This window comes from Canis lupus, chromosome 27 (genome assembly GCF_011100685.1).
Source record: "Canis lupus familiaris isolate Mischka breed German Shepherd chromosome 27, alternate assembly UU_Cfam_GSD_1.0, whole genome shotgun sequence".
In the NCBI taxonomy this organism is placed as follows: Eukaryota; Metazoa; Chordata; class Mammalia; order Carnivora; family Canidae; genus Canis; species Canis lupus.
In genome coordinates, this window is record NC_049248.1 from 38,589,955 (window position 1) to 38,608,115 (window position 18,161).

The window sequence follows — 18,161 nt, forward strand, 5'->3', positions numbered from 1 at the left end:
CTAGAGTCCAAGGTACTGCAAAGTTTGGATTGAGGCTCAATTTACCTGCATTCTACTCTTGCCTTTCTGGCAATGATTAACACTAGAGTTTAATGAAATAGAAGTTCTTTTTTTTTTTTTTTTTTTTTTAAGTGAGCCAGCTCTCCAGATGTTTGGAGCACTGGAAATTGCTTCTCTAGTGGTGAAGATATGGAGCCCAGCTGCCAGGGGAAACAGCCACTTCCTAATGTAACTGCTCAGAAATGCTGGAGGAGAAAATGTAAGAGAAGAAATTGCTTCCCTGTTTTATAAAAAGTCAATTGTGTTTTACAACAGTGTACCAGTACTCCAAATCATTTATCAACTTGAGTAACTGTGGTTGAATTTCACTGTTGGGTTTACTTGGGAATCACATTAATCTTTCTCTTCTACATAATGTGCCAGATTTCTTTGATGACAAGCAGTCCACAAAGCAACCTAAGTACAGTCTTGGGAAGGAAGTTTTAATCAGACTCAAACTTAACTCAGAGGCCATCTTGGCTCTTCCTGGTGTGGAGCCAGAAGAAATGCTCCTTCTGATCAAGTCAGGACAATTTGGTGATTTTTCTTTTCTCTGATTGTTTTAATTTTTGCGATTATCTTGGTATAAAGTACTAAAAAAATTAACCTTCAATTAAGATTGGAACTAAGCCAGAGTCATGTAATGGTGACTGAGCAAGGAAGCTTCCTTGGCTCATACATCAGCTACTTGAATTGTTCTGTTCTGCCCACCAGTGAAGCTACTGACCACTGCACATGTGTGTTTTTGTGCCCACAGGAATGCTAAGCTGTAATGTTCAGGCATAATTCCTATTTAGAGAAGAACCTCAGGGTTCCCTATTCTGGGCTCTGTTCTTTCAGAGATGATGTCAGCTGATCCCTTATCAGACTTCCTATAGTTTTATGGAGTGTTAAGCGAGTTTTATGTTTATATAAGTTGGTGGTATCCTTGTTAGTTTGCTGGACATTGGTTAGCATGTATTTGAGATTCAAAATGTCCACATAAAGTGTATTGAATAGAAAATCTCCTTCCTTCTCTTATTTTCCAGCCATCTAATTCCCAATTACTGTTCCCAGTTTCTCATATATTTCCAGACGTCTGTTACATATTTATAAACATATACAAACATTTGTTCATATTTTTTCATACAGATGATAAGTATATGTGTGTATATATATTCTCTTTTCATACAGATAGTGACATATTTTATATAGTCTTCTCAACTGTATCATTTTCCTCTTAGCTATATCTTGGAGATCTACGCATCGCAATGCATGACAATTCAGGCAGTTCAGACTGATTATCTCAATGTTGTATGGAAGGACATTTCGGTTACTTCCAATTTTTTGTTATTGCATAAAAAAGTGAATTTTCACCTGTGGGAATATATTTATGGATAAATATCCATGAATCAACTGCTGGTTCGAGTAACACATGTACTTTCAATTTTAGTGATTATTGCCAAATTGCCTTCCAAGAGGTTATGATAATTTATATTCCCTCCAGCGATGCAGCATTGTACCTGTTTCTGTAAATTATTGCCAACATAATATTCTCAAATATTTTGGTCTTTGCAAGTCTGATTGTTGAATGCTGGTCTCTCATTGTAATTTCAGTTTACATCTCTTTTATTTTGAATGTATTGTGCATTTTTAAACTATTTCTTCCAAATGATTTGTACGAGCTCTTTATTCATGGGCAAAATTAGTTCTTAGTCTGTGATACAAAGTAAAATTTCTTTTGATCTTGCTCATGGTATTCTGAAATATGCAGAAATTTAAAAAATTTTATGGAGTTGAGTCCATCAATCATTGCTTTTGTAGCTTCTCGGTTTTATGGCAAAATTTAAAAAGGCCTTATTCACCTTGCAGTTATTAAAATATTCTCCAACCTTTCCCCTCCTCATTCTTTTATGGTTTACTTTTTCATTTAAATCTTGATCTATCTGGAATTTTTTGTAGGTGTCTGGTGTGAGATAGGAATCCAATTTTCTCTCCAAGAGAGTTGTGGGGGCCTTTTGCATACTTTCTGAGTTTTATATTTTGGGCATCCCTAAGCTAGGTAGAGTATGGCTGCAGCGGGGGAGAAGATGTGACCCTGCCTTGTGGAGCTACACTGGGCTCTGAAGAGCATAAGGTAGTGTGCCATCCCATTGCCGGTGTGTTTGCAATCAAGACATGGGAGGGCTCTGGAAGGAATGTTGACTTTTATGGGAAGAAGAGAATATTGACTCACTGGAGCAGAGGGAGCTGGAGTGAGAGGTTATGAGGGTGGCAGTGTAAGTAGAGAAGACAAACATTTTAGATAAAGAGAAACAAGGGCTGTTGTTGCCATTGGGAATGGAATTACTTTCAATATTTTGTATTCCTATTATATCACTACAGTGTGATGGAGGAGGTTTTAAAAGTCTGATTTAGGACAACTCTGAACAGGTTTTGGAAGGTGTAAAATAACAGAAAAAAAATATATTGGTCTCTGCCCTCATTCCTGGTACAGAGCTTCTAAAACCTTTGTAATTTCCTAAGTGAGACGAGTGCTAGGAGCATCTCTTGTCCTAATTGTTGGGGAACAGGTACAGGTTCAGGGGGAACGGTGTGCCCAGAGAGGACATGGAAGCTCAGTGCCTTTCCCACATACTTGGCCTTATACATCTCTTTCATCTGGACGTTCATCTGTAGGCTTTATCATCTCCCTTTGTAATAAACAAGTAAACATAAGTAAACTGTTTTCCTGAGTTCTGTGAGTCACTCTAGAGAATTAATTGAACCCGAAGAGGGGGTTGTGGGAACCTCACATTTATAGTCAATCGATCAGAAGCACAGGTGGTGACAACATGGACTTATGAGTGTCATCTGAAGTGAGAGACAATCTAGTGAGACTGCGTCCTTATATTGTGGGATCTGATGCTACCTCCTGGCAGATCTCGCCAGAATTGAGTTAAATTGTAGGGCACCCAGCTGGCAATGGAGAACATGCCCTTGATGTGGATAAAACCTCCCACACATTTGGTGACCAGAAGTGAAGTGTGTCATGTGGGTAGTAAAGGAGATAGATAGACAGGAGAGAAACACACAGTAGGGAAGAACTGTTTTTTTTCCTACTCAGGAGGTAGACTGAACTGAATTTTTAGCATATGAAGGGCTTAAGTATATCTAACTTCAAATAAACTCTGTAATAGTAGCATCATCCTATGCACCTCTGAGCGCAGGATTGGTAACTTTCAGTGAACACATACGGTACTCTTAGTTGGATACAAAAAAAGTCCAACTTTAATTTTCATTTTTATGTACCTGAGGGCCTCTTATGTCCTGCAGAAATGACTACATTTATTACATTTTTCTTCTGCTCTTAGCTAGATGTTTGTTTCTTTAGGCTTTTAGTGTTCACAGGAGAGATGAGGTCAGGTTCTTACTACTAAAGGTCTGATGTGTTAAATGGCTCAATTAGATTAAGAGATTGTCCAGGCATTTCCAGGAAGTTTGCTGACTGGTGTCGCTAAAAGTTCACAGGCTCCAGCTTTCCCCGGGGCCCTCCATGCTGCCCTCTGGTCCTGCTTGCTGCTGGCAGCTCTGTCTTTCATTTTCACCTGGTCAGAGCGTGCTTCTGTCAACATTTTGTATTTCTACTCTTTATTGTGCTGTGATGGAGGGAAGTTCTGGCTTTCTGATTTAGGACAACTGTGAACAGGGTTTTTGAGGATTTGTGTACGTTGGAAAGTAGATAAAGCCTTGTTGTTTATTTTCCAAAAACGCCTTTTCCACATCTTTTCTGCTCTCCATTCAAAACACGAAGAGGCTCCTTCTGCTTCCCAGAGGAAGAAGAGACCACTGGAGAGGAGCCCCTGCAATGTCCTGCTTCCAGTGAGTCCCTTTCCTCCCTTCTTCCTTGTCAGCTGGGAGGAGCTCTCTGTCCATCTCTCCCCTGGGTTTCATCACCTCTTGTCTGCTCCGGAAGTCTGTTCCTTTCCTCACCCTTGCTCTTTATATCAGCCTCTCCATTCACATCAATATGGAATTGCTCAGAAGATCCTATTTTGAAAGTAAATAAATAAGCAGAGACTCTGCTTTGACTGCACCTATCTCCTCCCACTCACAGCTGAAGCTTCTGGAAGTTGTCTACAGTCACCTGCCACTTGCCCTTCAGCCTTCAGTGGTAGGTTCTGAACTTATAACCTCACTGAATTGACCCTTGCCAAAGTCAGCAGTGACTTCCTTAATGCTAAAATTACTGAAATTTTCTAGTCTTTTTTTCCCCTCAAATTTGGGCCACTCTGTCATTTACCATTCCCTCCTTTCTGACATATCTTCCTTCTCGAGGCTATCCCTGGCTGCTCAGTGGTCTTCAAGACTCTTCCTCCTTTGCCCATTTCCCGGTGCCGGATTTTCTCTCAGTTCTCCCCAAGTTCCTCATCTTGTCCCATTGTAGGAGAGCCAGCCACATCCAGCGCTTTAAAAGCAATGGACCCATTCTTAAGATCATAGTATCTCCAGTCTATGAGATTCACATTTGACTCTTAATTCCATCCCTTTTAAGTTTGGTCATCTGGGCAGGTCACTTAACTCCCATAACCTTAGTTTCCTCTTCTTTAAAAAAGCATAATAATTCCTACCTCACAGGGGTGTAGTCGGGAGTAAATTAAATCAAATAAACTCTATAAAACATTTCATTTATTGATTGATTCGACAAACATCTTCAGCCCATACTATACAGATACTACACAGAAGCTTTTTTTTTAATAACTATGATATATGATAAAAAATACAATTTATAATACCAACTAGGACATACATACATATAAACAAATTCTCCTAAGGAATTCTCACTCTGTGTTTAATGTGATATGTTTTGTTATCTTCTATTTCACTAATACTGGTTATAATCCACTGAACATCTCAGTTCATGAATGAAACACGGCCTGTGGTTTGAAAAACATTCTTCTAGGTTCTGCATGAAACTTTTTTTTCCAGAGCTGAACTTGTCCATTAGAATTTTCCACAGTGGGACGCCTGGGTGGCTCAGCAGTTGAGCATCTGCCTTTGACTCAGGGCATGATCCTGGGGTCCTGGGATCAAGTCCTACATCGGGCTTCCTGCTTGGAGCCTGCTTCTCCCTCTGCCTGTGTCTCTGCCTCTCTCTCTGTGTCTCTCATGAATAAATAAATAAAATCTTAAAAAAAAAAAGAATTTTCCACAGTGATGGAAATGTTCTAGATCTTTGCTGTCTAATGTTAGCCACTAGCCACATGTAGTTCTTAAACCTGTGTGATGTGGCTAGGACAACTGATGAATTGAATTTTAAAATCTTATATAATTAAAAAAATTTAAATGTGCAAAGCCACATTTGGCTAGTGGCTATGGTACTGGATAGCACAGTTCTAGAGTGTGGGTGACAAGAAAAGAACAAATGAATAAAAGAACAAGGTGATTTCTCATAGTGATAAGGGCAGTGAAGATGCTGTATAGAATAGGGTGGTTCATGGTGATTTTGCTTAAGTCAGAGCTGTCCCTACTTGAGCCATTATCTTATACTTAAAAAGCTGGCTTCCATTTGTTTTGTTTTTAGATTTTATTTATTTATTCATGAGAAACACACAGAGAGAGAGAGAGAGAGGGGCAGAGACACAGGCAGAAGGAGAAGCAGGCTCCATGCAGGGAGCCCGACGCAGGACTTGATCCTGGATCTCCAGGATCACACCCTGGGCTGAAGGCGGCGCTAAACCGCTGAGCCACCGGGGCTGCCCTTCCATTTGTGGGACCTATAAAAAAGCTTAAGACTAAGTTATTTTTTTCAATTTGGTTGGATAGATCTCAAAAAGATCTGAAAGCAAGCTTTCTTGGGGCTGCTGACCCATTGCTGCAGCAGTGGGCTCCTGTGTACTGGAGTTGACCTGCTCTGGCCTAGGGCATGTGCGTTCTCTTTGCAATCATTAATCCCTCTGGGGAGTGGCCTTGTTTTTTGTACTTCAGGAACTACCACACTGAGTTGTCATCCTGGGGTTTACATTAACACCGCAGCTTGGTGGAAATTCAGAGAGGCTATTATTGTTTCAGGGCCGTTTGGGGATTTGTAGCCCAATTATTTGAGTGACTTTGGAGCCTTTCATTATGCTGTTTTGGCCTATGTCTGTCATCTTGATGGTGGGTTGAAGAGTTAAGTAGAGTGTCTTCCTCTTATAAAACTCCAGGCACTCATCAGATTTCATCTTGCTTATTCTTCGTTGCTTCCGTCTTCAGCAAGAAAGTGGCAATTGTTGGCTTTGTTCTAGCAAGAAGGACAATGGGGGCCAGAGAGGTTAATTGGCTTACCTCAGCAAAACATCCAGGTTAGAGTAGCTCAACAGCATGGAATTATTTCTGAGTCAGTGTTCCATCTTACTGGAACTAAATCCTTTATCTTTAAGGATCCACACGTTTGCACATGTATTCATTCATTCATTCATTCATTCATTCATTCATTCACATTATTTATGGAGATCCTACTAAATGCCATGCACTGTGGATATAGTAGGGAATAAAACGTGCTGTCAAGAAACGGACGTTCTAATTGAAGAGGGAGAACAGACAAAAAATATAAATGAAAATTTCATGCATATGTTTACAAGTTTCTAGAAATGTTGACTCTTTTTCTCTCATTCTTTACATCGTGCTTTCCTTCATTAACATGCCTCATATCTGTGGCATCAGGTTATCCATTTAAACTCGTCTCTACTTGATTTCCATGACTGTGTCGCTGCATGGGTTCAAGCCAATTCAGCCGTTCCCATCGCTTCCTTTTAATTCGCAGATTCTAGCCAGTTTCTCCTCTCTCTAGTTTACATTCATCCAGCTTCTCAGTTTAGCTCTTATCCTAAACCTAGGTTATATTATCCCTGTTCTCCTCAAAAGTCATTCCGTGGCCCCTGTTGCCCCCAGGTCCAAGTTTATTATCTTCAGTGTGACCATCAGTTTATCAGTATTGGGATGTTCATTTCTTGTTCAGCATATTGCTTGTTATTGTAGCACTGGGCTTATTTGTTTTTGCAGCTGATAACTCTTACCACCTATAACCAGTCATGTGAAGAAGGTTAGGAACATGCAGTCCAGCCGATTCCTGATGGAACTGTTTAGAAGTCCAGCATGAGCTGTGCTAACTACTAATGTGTGTGAGATGCTGTGTTCAAGAGCCAGTATGGTGTTTCCATAGCCTCCTGGTAGAGCTTATTGACCCAAAGCTCTGGAAGTCACTCAGCTGGGTATATTTTTGTTGGATTCAATTGCATAGAAGGGACAGAAGGGGAGGCCTGAGCTCTAAAAGGCACATAAAGTCCAAACTAGCCACAGACTACCTTAACCTGTTAATGACATGCTGGAGGGAATAGGCATTCTGTACTCATGGATAAGCATCATTTCATTAAAATGTAAATGGAAATTTCTGGAAAGAAGGAAACATCCATTTGGTGTGGGATTTATCCTAACCCTAAATTCTGTGTCGTTGATAGGCAACAGGTTGCTGTGGGGTGAAACACTGAATAACCAGAAGGCTAAGAAATGGAGGAACTGTATGGTTAGTTTTGGAGTTGAATCTGTACACCTGTAATTCAGTGGTTCCAATCTAGTGGTCAGCACCCAGCCAGCATTCTGTCTGTAAGCATTTGCTGTCACATGGCATGTTTTTGATGAAATATTTTCTGACCCAGGCCTACTAAGGATTCCTCAAATGGATGATAGTTTTTCCGAGTGGTTTTCTTAATTTTTTTTTAAGTAAACTCTGTGCCCACGGTGGGGCTTGAACCCAGTGCCCTGAGATCAAGAGTCATATGCTCTACCAACTGAGCCAACCAGGTATCCCTAGAGGTTTTCTGGTCTGCTAGATAATAGAAAGAAAATTTAATAAAAAACTATTTTGTTCTATCATTTCTCATTGAAGAAAATAAAATTTTTGAAGCTGTTGTCAGTGATGCCAAAGGACGTAAATGAAATTCCTTTCTACCAATTTTAAGAATAACGCTAGAAATTGTTCTATGTCTTATTTTGCAAAATAAAGAGTAGCTTTTAAAGATAAGATAGAGTAGCTCCGTGTTTTCCATATTCAATTTTAAGGTAGAGTATAATTTTTAATGTCTGTGCTACAAGTGAATTATGATTTTCTACAATATTTTAAGCAAAGTATATGTTTAGCTGACAACCTTCTATTGTACAAACAATGCTATTATGACAATAACAGAAATCAAGCAAGCAAAAAAGAGAGGAAAAAAAATATCTGTAATCTTGCCATTCTAAAAACCAGCTGTTTTAATGTTTCCTTCCAGTTACTGTCAATATGTTATCTCATTTTCATATAGTTACAATCTTTGCATAGACACAACTTTACAATCAGGTTTTTTTTTTTTTTTCACTTCTAATGTTACATAAGCCTTTTTTCCCAGTCACTTTGCATTTTGAAACCCTAATGTGTTTTATAATAGAATTGCAAGGCAATAATGGATTTCTCCAAAAAGGTTCACTAAGTTCTGGAATCAAAGGGTTTTCAGTGCTATTTTCCACATTACCATATTGTGGTTAATCGTACTTTTACTGTTGCAACTAAGACAACAGTTTCTGCCAGGAGCCAAAAGGAGCTCCTAGGATAAACAACCCTAGGAGATCAAGACATATCTGTGAACACTAAGAAGACTTTGATTCTCCTCCCTTGTTCTATAAAGAGCACAGTCTCTTAGAGTTTACCCTCAAGGCATTGAAACTCGTTTTCTGGAAGGGAACACACCTAGGGCCTTGTGGTTTGCCATCTTTCCTAGGGACTCAATAAAAGAAAGGCCGTTGATAATAGTATACACTCTAGTGACAATACAGAATCTGTTGTTCACTGTGTCATTCCAAAGCTCCCAAGCTGTTCATCCAAGAGAGAGAACATTTTGTTAGTAGAAGCAAAGGGAGGCATTAAAGGATTTGCATGCTGTAGTAAAAGCAATCTATTGGGAGTTGTAGGGATCCTTCATCTGCTTTTCTCATATTTGTCCAGGGTTGTGTAGGAGTTTCTCAGGGGGTTAGTATCAACCCATTATCAGACACCAAGAGAATTATTCAGAAACCATTCCCTAGAATAAAATGTGAGCCAACTTAGTGGTCCTCCTTGGAAAAGACCTTGGGGAAAGGTGACATGGTGGGAGGGAAGGATGCAGAACCATGTGGCCTGCCTCATGAGCCCAAAGGTCACAGTTCATGGTTAGAAGACAGGAGAATGTCACATCCAGGTAGACATCTGTGTGTGTATCTACAACGGAGAATTTAGATGGGCTAACGGGAGCAAGGAGGTTGGCTCTCTCTCAGTGTTTTTCATTTGGCACATGAGATGACCTTCAAGAGCTTCTGTCCTGTACTTGCCACTGATGAGCCCAATGTAGCTGGGACTTAATATGCTAATATGCATAAGCCTTGTTAATGATTATGAGATTGTCATCATTGTCATCATCATCTTCATTAACCTCAACTGTGCATGACCAAATGTCCTGGGTCAGTGAGGGCCACACAAATATGAATTTTATCCCAGACTCATCTGATTTCTAAAAAAATACATATTGCCAATAATAATTTGCTGGTATTCACAGAAAAAACAAAACACTACTAATCTAGCCCCTGCAAAAGCAGGGATGTAATTCCTAAGTGGCAAAATATTGGGTTTTTCCATAGAAGACAAGCTGGGTATGCTAACTATTGCATACTCTTGCCACAGCTAGGCTGCTCCTGTTTGCTTGTTTATTCATTTATTTATTGGACAAATATTGGTTGAGCGTCTATTCTGTGCCAGTGACTAGGCTGTATGTGTGAGCAAAGGAGGTAAAGTCCTAGTCTCAAGTAGCCTTCAAACTGGTGAAGAAGACAGACATAATCTAAAAATCTTGTAGTAAATGCAAAAATTTTTAAAGATTTATGTAATTGAGAGAGAGAGTGTGTGTAAGCAGGGGGAGGGAAAAAGGGAGAGAGAATCTCAAGCAGACTCCCCATTGAGTGTGGAGCCTGATGTGGGGCTTGATCTCAGGACCCTGAGATGACAACCTAGGCCCAAGTCAAGAGTCAGCCGCTTAACTGACTGAGCCACTCATGCTCCCCAATAAATATAAAAATCTGTGATAGAAAGAAGGAGGCTCAGAGTGTAGGCTGAGGGCAGTGACCTTGTCAGGGAAGGCTTCTCCAGGAAGTGGTGATTGACTCAAGGTGGTAAAGAAGATTTAAAAATAGCTGACATTTGCTAAGTGGTTATTATGTGCTGGGCCCAGATTTCAGTGCTTTCAATGAATTTTGTGTGAGGTATGGACTCCGTCACACACAGGTGAGAAAATTCAGTGTGGAGACAGTAAGCACCTTGAGCAGAGGAGCAGAGGTGAGCAGAGCACGGGTGAGCAGAGGAGTGGGCTTGGAATTCAGTGTGATGGTAGAGCTGGTCCTAACCATTCTGCAGACTATTTCCCATACTGCCTGAAATAGAGGTTAACCAGGTGAAAAGAATGGAGGGAAGCAGGTACTAGGCAGGGGGAACAGCATGTACAGAGCACAGAAGTGGGGGGCCCAGTGAGTTAAGCGTCTGCCTTCAGCTCAGTTCATGATCCCAGGGTTCTGGAGTTGAGTCTCCTCTACCATTCCTCCCTGCTCATGATCTCTCTCTCTCTCAAATAAATAAATAAAATCTTTAAAAAAAAAAAAAAAAAGGTGTTAGGAAGAGAAAGTAAAGAGAGGGCATGAGGGCTGGGTAGGGTCAGAGGTGAGACAGGGGGTAGTGGGCAGGGTCCGGACAGTCACGTCAGACTCTGACCCTGATGAAGAGGAAGCCACATGAGGTGGGTGTGATCAGACCTGAGTTATGAAGAGGTCAGTCTAGATGCAAGATGGAGCTTTGAAGGGGGCAAAGGCAGATTTCAGGAGATGAATTCAAACTTTGGAGTGTGAGGGTTTGAGAGCAGTAGAAGTGCTTTCTGACTTGGGTGATTAGGTGGATGATGATACTGTTTGTTGAGAAGGGAGCGGGAGAGGACTGTTTTTGGGAGAAAAGTTCATGAATTTGATGTGGGCAGGTTGAGTCTGAGGTGCCTTTCTGACACTCAGGTGGACTTGTCCAGTAGATCATTTTATGTAAAGATCAAGAGCTCAGGAAGAGTTTAATTAGGTCAGGAGGTGGAAATTTGTGAGTCGTCCCAAGGAGAGGTGGCGATGATGGCCACAGGTGTGGGCTAGATGATCTAGGGAGAGAGCCTTTGTATTCTCGCCTCCTCTCCCATGCTTTCTTCTCTTGAATTTGCTTTGGAGGTGTATGTGCCCTCTTCCTTGCCGTGCTAACCCTCTCTGCAAACCTTAGTCCCTTGTCCCCGCCCCCATCAGTCCTTCCCTCTTCATTTACATCTTTATTGTTTTGAAGCTGGAGGCAGACACTCAACCACTCAACCAGGTGCCCTACATCTTCCGCTTTATATCCCTCCATCACACTTCCTAAAGTCCACTTCCTTGCTGTCCACTGCTCACCCTTTCCTGTCTTGAGTGCTGACTTCTCTGTTGTTGGCTCCACTAAAGTTTCTCTTTCAGATGCAGCCAGTAACCTCCTCAGCACTAGATCCAATGGCTCATGTCATCTCAGTCTACAACTCCTGACTTCTCCTTAGCATCTGACTGTTGACACCTCCTCATTAAAACATTCCCCTTCCCTGGTACTGCACTATCTTGACCCTCAACTTTTTTCTCATGTCTCCTATCTTCTTCACGAGCTTCTCTTTCTACTTCTACCCTATAGATATAAATACCCTCCAGGAATCTGTTCATCTTCCTCTTTCTATACCTGCCCTTGCTACCTCAGCTATCTTGCTCAATGCTGTGACCTTAATAGCCACTCTCTTGTGGACAGCACCAAAATGTATCTTGTTTGCCAGCACCTGGGTACCCTACATCTGAATGTCCAACTGCTGCCGGAACACCTCCCCTCCATATCCTGTCAGCGTCCTGATCTCAAACGTTTTCTTTTCAAGCAAGTCAGTGTCCTACACTGTCTATTTTGGTTGAGTCTTTCTCCTTTTCATTCTCTTTAATCCTTTCCTGTGCTCCCGTATTCAGAGCCCCGTTGCCTGTAGCCTGGTGGACCTTTGCTGTTGCCTCTGAACCTGTCTTTCTTCCTCACTTCTTGCTCTGAACGAATGCATTGCATTTGCTCTAAGTGAATTCTGTATTTAACCCATCACTGTCACTCCTCAGCCCCAAATATTTAATAATCCTGTTGTCACAGAATTACGTACTGACCCTTAACTTCATTTTAAGGACCGCCTTGACATGGTCCTGGTATAGCCTGCCATTTTCATCTCCTACCACCTCCTGACACCTAACTTCTTAGCTGAGTACGTTAGCCTCTCCTCCAGGCTGTGTGACACTTGAAGACAGACATCTATGCCTCACAATCTCTGTATCACCTATACTGCATGCCTGGAACACAGTGGGTACTTACTAAAGTCTTGTCATGAGCATGAAAACGGATTTGCTAATTCCTATAAATGTCTGCTGCTTCCCTATCCTTGCCTTGGTGTATAGTGTGCTTCTTCTTGGCAGGACTCCTTCTTTTTTTCTTAAGCAGTAGCATGATATACGTAATAGTGCCATTTAAAGTTGTGTATTATATATATATTTGCTATCATTTTACCCATTTACTAAAAATCTACCCAGCTTCAGGACTCCTTTTCAATGCTACTTCCTTCACAAAACCATTTCTTAGCCCTTTGATTTAAGAACCATCCCCTTTTGGAAACTTCAAAATATCTTTTTGGGAGATGGGGCTGTGTCTTGCTCAGATTTAAAATGCCTCACAAAGCATCTAAAATGATGCCTTGCCTCCAGTAGGTTCTCAACATTTGTGGACCTGACTCAGGTGAAATGATGTGTCTGGCTGTCACTATCTTCTATCATAAGTGAAAAAACGAGTCAAAGATTTAAAGCTGTGTTTATTCTGCTTCAATAGCTAGAAGGAAAGCAATAATGCTTCTCCCATAGAACCATCAAAAGAAGCAATGTAACCATATATACCACGATGAGTAGCTGCCTCTGCCACTCAGTTTGGGATTAAATAAAATTAAGGTATTATGAAGGTATGAATATTACGCAAACACAGGCATGTTTCTTGTGGAGCTTATCTCTGTGTGATCTTTTGTCCCCAACCCACTGGCTCTGTTGGATTCTAGTTGCCAACCAAGCCCAGGGCAAGCACATCAAACATATCACAGCCTTATTTCTACCACACGGGTTGGGAAGCGAATTATGTTCAATTACATTTTGTTTTCAGAATCCTGTATTTGTGATTTGACATTGATCTACTCAGTCAGTTAATGGAGTTATAATTCTCAAATCCACTTAATTATCTCATGGACTTAAGATGTTTAGGATTTTGTAGGATCTTTCTCTCTAGGACATGATCCATCCCCCTTCCCCTTGTGAAAAATAAACTGAGAAATGGCCAAAATTGTAGGATGAAAAAATAGCCCTGATGAAAGTGTTCTGGACAGCTCTCCCAAAGCAGCCACTGAATTACTGGAAAAACATTTATGGGGAGAAACCACAGGGTATGGGAAGCAGGGTCTAATTCACTCATCAGTAAGCCCATTGTTCCTATCTGGAAATTTTATTTTTCCATGGAAGTCCTGTAAAAGGGCTAAAGCATTCAGAGAACCACTTCCATTCCATCGGGGGTCCCAGACAGTGAGTTGGGCCAGTAAGTGAGAGGAAAGCATTTTGTTCTTGGAGGGGTGGAGCCAAGCACTGGGAGGGGCTGGTCGAGTCCAGGCAGGTGTATAATTGCCAGTAGGTCCCTCCTAAACTGAGTTGGGAGTTTGTTTGTGAATCAGGAGATCCAAGTGTGAGGACCATCAACTCTTAGTAGGAAGCAAATTATTTTTTTGGTCCCAGGATATCCATTTGTAAAATGAGCACAATAATCCCTAGGCCCCGTCTACTTCACAAAGTTGTTACATTGATCAAGTCAGATATGAGAGAGAGGAAGAGAGAGAGAGAGAGAGAGAGAAAGCTAAAGTTGTTATCGAAGTATTTTGAAATGCTGAGAATGTCATGGAAATAAAACATGCTTTTAGGCTTTCATTTCATTTTGAACGAGGCAATACCATTTTCTATTTATTAAGGTCCTCCTTGAATTAATGAGACATTCAAATGCTCTGAGCCCTCAGGGCAGAAGGCGTGTGGACACGTGAACTGACAGCCTGTCTTCTGTAGATTGCAATAGTGGTGAAGAGAGGCCCAATTCCAAGATGTTCTTCTTGGGTTTGAAGTCTTTGCCTAAACATGATTATGCAATGTTTTGAGAGTCAGTTCCAAGATCTCTTGAATTGCTTATGAGACATTTTGTTTATTAAGTAAATTTTTGAAATCTACCAGGTTTTAGTGACTCATGGATTCATGCAAACGTATATATGACACTCGGAATTATAGATTTAGAGGGGAGAGAGCTCATCTAATTCACCCTCTGTTTTACAAGAAAGGAAGCTGGGTGCCAGCAAGTCTAAGTGACTTGCCTGGAGCTATAGGACGTGTCCATGGGAAAGCTGGAGTTAAAACCCAAACCTTTAAGCTTGCCAGCTCAGTGTTTTCTCTTTTGAATACATTTTCCATGCACATTCTCATGACATATTCTATTTTCATGGTCAACGCTAAATCCTTGAAAGAAAGCAAGAATGATTTTTTCCTATGATTTCAAAATAAGAGAAATATTTTATAAGACACTGTGCTTTTAAGGATGAATGCTTCTCTGTAAAATTTCTTGATCATAAAGTGCTCTTTCAAAACATTTAATCATTACAATAATTCAGGTGAAAATTGTTATTAACACCAGATATGGAAACTACCAAGTAGGAGGAAGCGGCTTGGCCAAAGTTCCTAAAAAATCAAAACTGGGATTCGAGAAAGCTTGGGTTTTCAATTCCATTCCTGGAAGTTGCTTTTTTTTTTTTTTTTTTTAAGGCTACTCAGGAGTTGCTATCTAAGTGTTTTTAAGTATGAGTGGCGATTAGTCATGGAGATGAGACTCATCCTGCCCCCACCTGTGTTTGGGTCTTAGCCAAAGTGAGGCCCCAACCCAATGTATACCAAAATGTTGACATCCATGCCAATGTGACATGCCAATCCACAGTGGATTGAGTTTTCCAGGTCATTAACAAAACCACATTTAGTTGGGAAAGGCCTGCCTGAAGTATCAATAATAGTGGTAATGATAAGAATAAAAAAATAAAAAGAGTTAACATTGATCACATACTTTTTGTTTCTGGGTTCTGTTCTAGGTAGTTTACAAGTAGTAACCGATTTGATTTTTCCCAGTAAGGCTGAGAAGTAGGCACCATTATTATCTTAATTTTACAGATGATGAAACTGTGGCACAGAGAGGTTAAGTAACTTGCTCCCGGTGACACAGCTAGCAATTGGCCAATTTGTACAATTCACATTTTAAGAGTCACCTGCTCTTCTGACTGAGCCAGCCGGGTGCTCCCAAAATGTTTGCAATTTTTATATAATAACCCTCGCTGTTTTATTCTTTGTTTTTGGGCTTCAGTTTCTGTGCTCTCAAACAAATGGGTTGAACCAGTTGATCTTGAGAGTTTGTGCTAGTTCTCCACAACTAGCAGCCCTCTCTCCCATTTACATCCTACCTTAAGCTCTGTGGATCTAAGGCTGTCTCGTCATAGCCTTTTCTACCCTTTCCTGCTCCACCTTAGCCTAATTCCAGGGATAAGCAAAAGCCACATATCATTATCATTTTTATTTATATATAAACATCAGGTGTGCTAACCCTTCAAAACATTGTAACTTGGGAAAAACAGGGAAGGAAATAACTACTCCTTCTCTCCTCCCTCCCACTTATTTCTTAAAATATTCATTTTTGGACCCTTTTCTCAGAGGTAATACGAAATCCTTTACAGAGGAATATGAAGCCTAAAGTTCTTTCCCTTGCCCCAACATGTTTATACAAACAAAATTAGGTGGAAATGAATAGGAGGGCAACCTGAAATGGGGAAATAGTAAGGTGATGTCACCAATAAACATCAAGGCTGGCGAACAAGCCTTTGTAGAAGAGATAAGGCTCGCCGATTGTGTGATGCTGGTAAAGTGTGTTCTAGGGGCACTGGATTATTTGACATTAGGGTCTTTTTCATCAGCTGCTGCAGGGCCATCCTCTTAGCTACCCCAGACATTCTCTCCATCTGTCATTTGAGGTGCCCAGCAGTGAGTTCAACAGTACACCTTGCTGCAGCTTGGAACTGAATCATCACAGATTATAACTTTCTTGACTTGGAATCAGTGAGCTTTAAATAACAATTATATATACTGAAATGCATACCGTTTTACATGTTGAAGTTTTATGAGATGACTTTACCAAGGCTTGAAATAAACCCAAGTCAAGTTCAAACCATATAGAGTAGATTATGCTGAAAGAAATAGAAGTAATTGTTTACATGGGGATCTGACGTTCCAACCAGAAGGGGTTAAATCCCTGCTCGAGTTGATACATTTTCTTCCTTATGAATTAAGCACTGAAGTATGTCCACTTCATCATTTTCCTCACACACCTAGCTCTTCCTTTATTATGCCTTGTCTCCACTTGCCTACAGACAGATCTCTCCATATTTTGCTTCTGACTCTAAATAACCATGATCACTCATGATGAGAGAGCATTGGCTAATGAGATGGCTCTGAGATGTTGAGAAAGTTCTGTTTTGTTTATAAAGAAGTGGCTGTCTCTTTTATAATGTAACTTTTATCTTCCGACAGAGAGCATGGATCTCACACCTTTTTTTTTTTTTTTGTTCAGTGGTTGATGGTTATTATTTGAGGATGTAATTCTTCCGTCATGGAGAACTGGGTTGAATGTGAGGACATGGGCCTGGGGGACAGGTGGACGTTTCTCTCTGCTACTCTGTGTCTCCCACAACCTTCTCACAGAGTGGGGTGAACTGTCTCCTGGAGGAGAGAAAGGTGTCTCCTTACAGCATATAATTAACTCATGATTGTGGCAAATGCAGGGGTTGATAAACACCTCTGTGCCAGTGTTAACTTCATTTTCTTCTTTATGGGATTTTGGGACTCAGAACTGGCTTCTGTCAAGTAGGAAGGTGTGTGAGTGTGTGTTGAGTTTGGCACAGGCTACTTCCTCTAGCAACAGAGGGCCTGTTAAGTGAGGGTCATGATGACCTTAACCTGGGTTCTAGTTCAGTCAGCAACCCAGAAGCAAAGGGAATTACTTAATGTATCGCCACTCTGCTCCACTGTATTTACAACTAGAGGAAAACAAATCCTGCCATATGGACAAGCATTCTATCAAGGATGTAGCACAAATGTAAACAAGGTGTCCTTTTAAGTCAATATTTGCAAGGAAGAGGACAGGGTGTTCATTCTTGGTATCATTATGTTACAGAAGGCTTCATAAATTAGTGAAAACATTGAATTTGCTACATATTTATACACAAAGTGCTATGAAGCATAAGGGGAAGAAAGCAGGCATGGATTTTAATAAAATCAAATTCATACATGCTCTAATAGGCAAAAAAGTTTTGTACTTACATTGATCATGGATGAAGTTGTCTGCCCAGTTTCTCATGGGGAAAAAGCAGCTTTGAGTATTTCATTGGAAAGTAAAATTGTGCCTTTATTGGATTTCCTTCAGATGAAACCGGATAGATGAATAATATATACGTCTCATGCCAATGAAAGTCCTTGTGATTTGTACAGCTGTGAATGAGAGGAGCCAGTTGACACTTGAAGGCAAGGAAGTTGGAAAACGATAGAAGAAATGAGTGGAAAATCCCACAACTCAAAAATCCCACTGCTCTCTCAAGGACAAGATTGTTACTTGAGAAGGCTCTGTTGAATTTTTGGCATTCTTGCATTATCTCGCTTTGAAGATGGAATGTAAATCATGGTGTTCAGCCAGTATCACTGCTCTCTGAAGGAGGCTCGAATTGCTGGGACTTTTTGGTAACATCAATTTCCCAAAATTTAAGTAAATAGTTAATGTTTCAAAAGTTTTGGACATTAATGATCTGTCTTAGTGGAGAGAGCAAGCCTCATTTTGGGGAAGTCTATGGTAAGTTTCCTTTCCATAGGACTATAGTTAACCCAGAGAGACACCCATGTTTATCTAC

General features: G+C 40.7%; 2 long non-coding RNA genes across 6 annotated transcripts in view; one reads left to right on the forward strand and one right to left on the reverse strand.

Annotated features, from left to right (window-relative positions):
- Nucleotides 1-17,948, reverse strand: part of LOC102154451 — a 94,504-nt gene extending 76,556 nt beyond the window's left edge. Inside the window, exon 1 of the long non-coding RNA XR_005380083.1 lies at nucleotides 17,581-17,948. This is a non-coding gene — a long non-coding RNA (uncharacterized LOC102154451). The remainder of the gene's footprint in view (nucleotides 1-17,580) is intronic.
- The window catches only part of LOC106557921, an 80,201-nt gene that overhangs the window by 39,527 nt on the left and 22,513 nt on the right, over nucleotides 1-18,161 (forward strand). For all 5 annotated transcript variants that reach the window (XR_005380079.1, XR_005380076.1, XR_005380077.1 and 2 more), the window contains one exon: nucleotides 133-259. This is a non-coding gene — a long non-coding RNA (uncharacterized LOC106557921). The remainder of the gene's footprint in view (nucleotides 1-132; nucleotides 260-18,161) is intronic.